At 38.6% G+C, this 8,391-nt stretch overlaps 1 pseudogene; it reads right to left on the bottom strand.

The window, feature by feature from the left end:
• Nucleotides 1-7,407: 7,407 nt before the first annotated feature.
• LOC101342151 (uncharacterized protein C16orf52 homolog B-like) lies at nucleotides 7,408-8,005 on the bottom strand (annotated as a pseudogene).
• Between the last annotated feature and the right edge of the window lie 386 nt (nucleotides 8,006-8,391).

The raw sequence follows: 8,391 nt of genomic DNA, 5'->3' as shown, positions 1-8,391 counted from the left end.
GGGGGGGGGAGCATTTCAGACAGACAGCTTGACTTAAGGTTTGGGGCATAGGGGCAGCACATTGACGAAGAGGAAGTCTGGGTGAGATCAAGGCCTTGGCTGACCTAGGAGATACTTGGCCAGAAGATGGAAAACATACTGCCACTAGAACACTGGGAAAACCCCTTCCTTCCTCTGTGCTTTAGGGTCACCACCGAATACAAAGAAATTGGATGGGATGGTCGCCAAAGCTCCATTTGTAAACCAAACAATCCACAAGTGCTGACCAGGTGGCAGGCAGAGCGTTGGTGATGAGGCTATCTTGGGGATCTCGTGTTCAAAGATGACATTCTGCTGGGGGGAGAGTAGGGTCTTGGGGCTCTCTGGTCTCCCTCAGGGTATGCCTTTAACAGCGCTATCCTCAACTCTCAGAAAGCGGAGCCCTCCTACCATTACATCACCAGCTTTCTCTGATGCGGGTTAGGGTGGTAAGAACAGCCGGGCACCACTTCTGCTTTATTTTGGTGGGGGTGGGGGGAGAGTGTCTAACCTTGCCTGATCTATGTTTGAGGTTTCTGCCCTTGGATATGGCCACTGAGGTGGTGAAATGTTCACATCCAGCCACTGGCTGTCCCCAGCACAGGGGTTAGAGGAGGGTGGGGTCACAGGGGCGCTGCATGGAGGGGAATTCTGCCATCAGTAAGAAGATGATGCCATTAAAGGTTCATGAGTAGCCAAGTGGGATCTATATTTAGGGAGATAAGCAGCAGTTATGCACTAGCGCCGTGGAGTAGGGACCACAACCTAGGTTAGGTAAGGATATCAGATCAGTTCAGAGACAAGTACTGAGACAAAGTGTTAGGGATGGAGAGTAATTTACGAGGTCCAGTGATATTCTGAGGGAAGGCACACAAGGTAGTTGGAGATGAGGGATGAAAAGGATCATCTTCAAGGCCTCTCCCTATGAAGTTCCTACAGCTGCTTCTAGGGATTCTTCTCCACAGAGGATCACAGTTGCTGATGAGGGAAGAGGAGAGAATCTAAGAATCACCACCCTGGTCCTGCTTGTCCCCACCCCAACCAGCAACCCTTGTAGGAAGTGCACTTCACTGGGGACATAGATGAACTTGATGCCTTTGTAAATGACAGAAAGTGAAGTGGCATGTAGGAAATAATGCTATTTCTCAGAGCTAAGCCCACATGAATTCCACAGCCCCAGCCTCCCTGGCTCCCTCTATATCATAGATTTCTAAAATGGTATGAACATCTTAAATTTCAGACAAAGGGTGTGAACATTTTAAATTTTAACTGATTTTGCCAAGTAAAACTTGAAATTATTATAAAAATTTGAAGTGACAACCCACAGTACATAAGAAGGGCCTGTTTCCCAACACACCTCCCATCTAAAAAATGTAGCTTATTCTCTATCCTAGCCTTTCCACTTCTGAAAATTTATCTTATCATTTAACATATTATCTCAAGTTTTGCATGAGCATTTCTGTAGTTATTGTGGCTGGGAAGATTTTCATGGATTTATTTGGCATTTCTGTTGCTCTTCATGAGGATTCTAAGTTGATAGCATTTTCTTATCTTTCTCTGGAGTAATTTCTATGTACAGGATATTAATCTTTTGTCTGTAATACACATGACAATGTTTCTTCCCAGTTTTTCATATGCCTTTTATTGTTATTTTTGCAAGCAAAGTGTTTTTTATATTTCAATAGGTTTTTCTTTATGATTAAGGAAGTAATAAGATTCACTGTTTAAAATGTTAATGAAGAATACCTGGAGATCATATTAACCCAGGCCTAAGGTTGATTAGTGTTAGAGAACATCCCCTGCAGTGGAATCTCCAGGAGCCAGTGAAGCACAGCTTGGGCTTTAGGGTAAATCTAGTATTTCAATCCCTCCTCTGCATTTTCCTAGCACTGTGCTCTGTGGCAAGTCACTAACCTGCTCTGACTTTCTGCTTCCTCGTAGTTAGAAAAATGATAATAATCCCAATTGTGAAAGGTACCATAAAGATTGAAGGAGATTAAAGGGCAAGTTTCATCTACAGAATAACAGATTGATTACTTCAAATCTGTTCCTCAGATCTCCTCCATGTCCAAACCTGGGCTTGTCCCTATACACCATGACTTTTCAGGGACCAGCCATATAGTGATTATTGCTGAGTAGGAGATTAATCATGACTTCCATTTTCTTATTTATATTCTCTACATTTCCAGATTAGAGAAAATATCAAAATCGTGTTTGTGCCCTCTTCGACTCCAAAATTGTTAATAGCCTCCTTCATGGATGAGAATCAGCATAAATCCTATCCCCAGAATGTGAGCAGTAATCAAATCACTATTTTCCCACTTTTCCATCACTGCTGACATTAGCTGTCCATGGGGTACTCTGTTGCTCTGACCGTAGCCACCTGGAGTTAGGGCAGATCTCACAAATTAAAAGGACACCATCCTTTGGACTGCCAAATAGGCAGGTGCCAGCCAAAAGTTTGGGGAGTCCACACATTCCAGAGTTCTGACCTCCTGGCCACAGATTTGGGCTTATCCCACTACCCCTTCAGGATGCCAGCCACAAGCTCACTGCTCCCCCGGGCACCCTCACTTTCACCTGATGGCTCTCCTTTCTCCTTTGGATTCAATAATTCACTGGAATGACTCACAGACTCACAAAAAGTACTATACTTATGCTTATAGATTTATTATAGCAAAAGGATATAAATCAGGATAATCATAAGGAAGAGATGTATGGGCAAGATCTGAGAGGGTTTCCAACGTGAAGCTTCCATATCCCAAAGAGGGTGTATCACCCTCCCTTTACCAACCAGGAAGCTCTCTGAGCCTTAGTGCTCTATGCTTTTATTGGCTAGTCCTGCATAATAGGCTAAATCATGCCTCTTGAGGCTAGTTGATACTGGCCTCCCAGATGAATCTTTTCTGGTCTGGCCAGCCACCACTTATTAGCACAGATCCTCAGGTGTGGTCTGGAGGTTTCAGATAAAACCACCTCAATTACTCCTGGATTACTTAATAGGAACCAAGGACAAAGGCAAAAATTGTTTTACATTACCGCATATCTCCTTTCTTTCATTATGTTGCACAATAAATCTTTCTTTCATTATGTTGCACAACAAGATGTCCACTTTTGATGATTCAGGTTTTAATCTCCAGATATGTTTCAGTGTGTATAACATCATATAGGTAACTTCACATGAACATATATACTCTTCCTTAAAATTTGGATATAGAGTGTGATACTGTTTTACCATATTTTTCATCCGTGATATGATAGAGAAGAAAATCACCAAGTAAGTGGATTTGATCATGATTTCATTTTACATACTCTTTCACCACTTGCAATTAAAAAATTGTAAGTTTTGTTTCATTTTCCTAAATAGTTTTCACTGAAAAAAATTTAAAAATTGGAGTCACTGTCTACTAATGACAAGAAAGCTATATGATGTGTGTGTATGAGAGAGAAAATGAGAATATAAATAAATAAATTGTGTGTGATAGGAAAAGATTAAATATATATATATTTATGTATATATTAATATATATTTAATATTTTTCCTATCCAAAAATATATTTCCACAATATTATTTTTGTGAAGAATTTCCCAACCAGGAATATATCACAATGTTACAAAAATTTTATCTCAGTTATTTTTTTTATTTAGTAGACAATTTATTTTGATAAACTTGCTCAATAACAAAAATACAAGTGAAGAAAATTATGTTTATTTTATACAGTTTGTATTAACAATTTGTTTTGCAATTATTAATTGAAAATGTTATAACCAATTAGAAAACAATTCTTAATAAAGTTTGGGATAATATACAGACCTTGATCACAAACTTTAAAATCTCTTAAGGTGATACAACCAATAAGTCCTGTGTGGGGAATCCTACCCACACAGATGATTATTTTCCTTCATTTATTTTTATCCTTCAAAAACTCTCTGAAAGACAGCTTACTGTTTTGAATTGTGAATACAAATTTAATTTTTTAAAGGAGATAAAAGTGGGTTGATAAGACAGTTACTACAATCAGAGTAACTTGTGGCTAGTAGTCTTTTAATAAAGACAAAATAAATGCAACATGTTCTTCCCATGAAGCCCGTGATGCAAAATAACAGCTAAGAGTATAACCAAAGTGAGTTTTTCAGGGCCTTGCCTCTAAATCAATAGATTGTTTATCATCAGGACTATTTATTATTATTTAACTTAAGAGATTAAACAGTGAATTCACAGAACAGCAAATGGGGATATCAAAGCTTTAGGCAAAAGGGTAAAAACCAACTAAGTGTTTTGGTCATCTAGAACATTAAAAAGAAAAGAAAAAAAGGAGCCGTCCTTCAAAGACAAAACAAATAAAATAAAATAGGTTTATAAGAGATGGAAGAGTCAGAAAAATTACATACACACATTAACAACATAAAACATGGATTACCTTTGGAAATAATCATACTGAAATATTTGCTTTTAATGAATTGAAGAACTTTCATGGTTACAGATGTTTAGGCATGTTCAATAGGAGCTTCCAAAAATGTCAAGCAAATTAAATCTTGTGCAAATAAAACCTATAAATAGTTTTCAGGAGATTTTACAGTGATATTCTTAGGTATGAGCAGAATGCACACACTAAAAACAATGTAACTGACAAAAGTATGACAAATGATTGCACCATAAAACAGTGTTTTATATACAGTTTACAAAATATGATTTCCTGCTCTAAATTAATACTGTACTATATAGTACTTAATATAGTGACCTTTGTCAAAGCAACTGCTGACAGTTGTCTATCTTTTCACTTACAGGATTTATAGAATTTTGAATGAATGAGTCCATTTCAATGTTTGGTCTGGGAGAGTACAAAGATTTGCCTTCACATACTACTTGATGAGATGGTTTGAATCCTGGGTTACAGTGCTGACTGGCTAGAGAGAGTATTCCCCTATCATCCATTTATGCACTAGACCTCCAAGACAATGATGAAATTAAAGACAATTTCATGGTTTGGGTAATAGACACAAACAAAACCTTAAATTTTGTAACCTTATAATGCAGTACCACTGTAAGTGAAAGAAGTAAACAGTGGGGAAATTCTTAGCAGCTGAGAAACTCTCTCTCCCCATGCTCATGATCCAGTTAAAAATATTTTGAGAAACTATTTACAGTAAAATTTATCTTTTGGAAGAGAAAAGCTCTTGGTCATATCATAAATTAATTTGTACCCTCCTTTGCTAACACTTTATCTCAGTGGTGTAATGGTGACAAGCAAAGGTTTCCTTCAAAGTGACCCATTGAACTGAGGACCAATCAAATCGTAATGGGAACTGCAATCCCAAATGTCCATAAAATATGTCCAGTGGTATTCTTAGAACTGACTAGACATCATAATACTTGGGGGGAAATAGTTTCCCTCAGACATTTCCCAAAGGTTTCTTTTCCCCTGGGAAGGAAAAGAGTGACATACCCCTAGAACACTTAAGCAATGTACCACCTGGCCCACCTCTTATCCCCACTCGCGAAGTGAGCTGCAACACTGGGGTTTGCTTTCACAATAAAATACTGCTGAATTAACAGTAAGATATACACATGTCAAACAGGCCAGTATGAAACACATCAGGCTCCTCCAGTTCATACTTTGAATATCTGAGGAGGTAGTCCCGTCTCTGAAGCAATCAATCTATATTTTATAATCGAGCTTCTTAAAAAACAGTGCATTCATTTCTGTTTATGTGAAGCACTGGCTACACGGGATTCTAACTCTTCTGATAGGGACATTTGGGTTGACATTGCACTATGAAGAAGAAAAGCTTAGCTCCATTGCCATGAAAGACCCTCCTGCCCCACATTGCAAACAGGAGATTATCTATAGTGTTCACCTGAAAAAACAGCTAAGCATCGACATGAAGGCATGGAAACATGGAGAAGAGAAATACTGTAGATTAAAACTATTTGTGGGTTCAAGGATAGCTGTGATGCTCCTTTTAGGAAAAACTTAGAGCTGTGGGTTTAATACAGCACTTTAAAGTAAATGCAAAAATGTTAGCTTTTAGCAAACAAGGCATATACCACATAAAGATAAAATTGTATTGCTCAGGGTTTTGGTAAAAAGGATGCATTAATAATGCTTACAGATGAAAAGAACATAACTGAATTTTTTGTGGCAGGATGTAGTGTTGTAAATAGCCAAAATATTGTGAATTGATATTTCCTAGTGAACTCTGAATTTATGTAAAGCTATATGCTTGAACATATAAAATGTGTTATTAATATAACAGACGAAGCCACTAGAAAAGAGAACCTCTATACAATAGACAACAGTTGCTAATAATTTAAGTAGTGTCAGACCCCCTAAATTATAAGGTTTGAACTTTAAAGTATGACATGATCTTAACCTTCTACTATCATATACAAATAAATTAATCCTACAAAGAGTTTTTAGCTTAATTTAAAACTGCACCTAGAAAGGTGTGGGATTATTTGTACCTATTACAAAAACCTGTTAAAATCAAGGGCTGCTACAAAGAGTGAGGTAAACCGAAGACTCTATCCGCTATGCAGCCTTCAGATAAATGGCTTTTTTTCTATTGAGTTCTAGGTTTGCACACCACAGTGTTTTGCTAGCAAAGCACTCAGAGTTCTCTTCTAGGAACTGTTTTGCATGTGTGCGTATATAAATTTACACACTACCCACACGCACATATATACACACTGTATACTGCATCAGCAAAATATATATATATATTTATGTAATGAAGATTTCCCCCACCCACCCACCCCAAACAACATGTTTCTTAGTGTTTGATTTTTTTTTATTTTGTACACAGAGAATAGGGAATTTCAGAATTTTTACATACATTTTAGCAAACAAGTTTTGATTTATTGGCTTCTTGGTGTAGTAATAATGCAATGGTAATCCGCTCTGGTACCAAAGGCTCATACCATTACAAGGAAGCTGTGAACACTACTTTCTTAGGAGGCGAGGCCAGCCCCACTTGAACTTCTCTTGGATCGCTCTGGTCCACCATGATTCATAAATACTTTTTTTCCTCAAATGAATCATTATATGTTAAAAATGGAACAGAGTCACAAAGGGTCACATGCTTTTCAGTATAAAGCATTCTCCTTCACTAGGTTGCTATCACAGTGCAGACCTGACTGCCTGAATATGTTCAGAAGATTTAGTCAATATTGTCTTGTATTTGGGTATGGAAAAGCCTCTCAATTTTTTTTTTTTAATCCCAAGTGCATAGTGAGAACAAATCAGCATTTTTCTTTCAACATCAGCTTAATCTAAGCATCTTCCTAAGACAGGACTGCTCAGATGCCTTGCCTTTGTTCACCCCACCCTCCAGAAGTAAAAAAATAAAATAACAAATAAAAAGAGAGTCAAGCAATTTAGACATTCATCAGCTTGGTAAACAAACTTTGCCAGCAAATAGAAGTCCTACTATCTGTAAAGAAAATTGATAAGACAAAAAGTACATATGATGACCCAACTACTGTGTTGTTGGGTAATTTATAAGGTTGACCTCTGACTTCATTGATGTAAAATCCTATTGGAAATATTAGGGCAGCCATACAGAAAAGGGTCGTTCCAGTGTATGCTATCTATCGAGCATATTTTGTAGCTTCTCTTCACCAGTGGGAAGCCACCAGCAAACCACATGTGACAGTCAATGAAATGATTCCCATGATGATAAAAAACAGTGTGGTGACCCACTCTGAGGGGAGCCGGGGAGGGATGCACGTCCGGTCTCGTCCATGGATTGTTTGACACTGTCGCACAAGGCCCACAGTGAGTGGTCCTGTGGACTCCCCGGTGTTGATCCAGTCCGGGTTGGAGATGCTGGCGAAGACGAAGATACCGGCGGCTAAAAAGAGACATCCTGAGGGCCGCCAGAAAGAGACATCCTGAGATGATGGTCAGTTTATCTATCTCCCCGCCCCGCTCCCCCCCACCATCCGAGCCCCGGGCAGGCCGCTGCCTAACGCCTCGCGCACCATGGGCCGCCGCGGGGGCCCAGAGTCCCCACGCTGCCGCCGCCTCTTGCCCCCTCGGCCCCCGCGCGCCGCTAGCGCCCTCCGCGTGCCGCGCCGGGGACCAGCCTCAGTTATTTTTGATGATTGAAAAATTAATGTATTTTTCCAAAAATAAATGCATGAGGAAATGTGTACTTATTACAGAAAATTTTCTTGTATTTTTATTTTATTATGTTGCACAACAAGATGTCCACTCTTGATAATTCAGATTTTAACCTCCAGATATGTCTCACTGTGAATAATATCATATAGGCAGGTTCACATAAACATATATACTCTTCCTCAAAATTTGGATCACAATATATATGGTATTGTTCAATTTACTTTTTGATTGACATACCTCATTACTT

Source organism: Trichechus manatus, unplaced genomic scaffold (genome assembly GCF_000243295.1).
Source record: "Trichechus manatus latirostris isolate Lorelei unplaced genomic scaffold, TriManLat1.0 scaffold00341, whole genome shotgun sequence".
NCBI classification, from domain to species: domain Eukaryota; kingdom Metazoa; phylum Chordata; class Mammalia; order Sirenia; family Trichechidae; genus Trichechus; species Trichechus manatus.
Note: the sequence above shows the minus strand (reverse complement) of the source record. Positions and strands in the feature narration are given on the sequence as shown.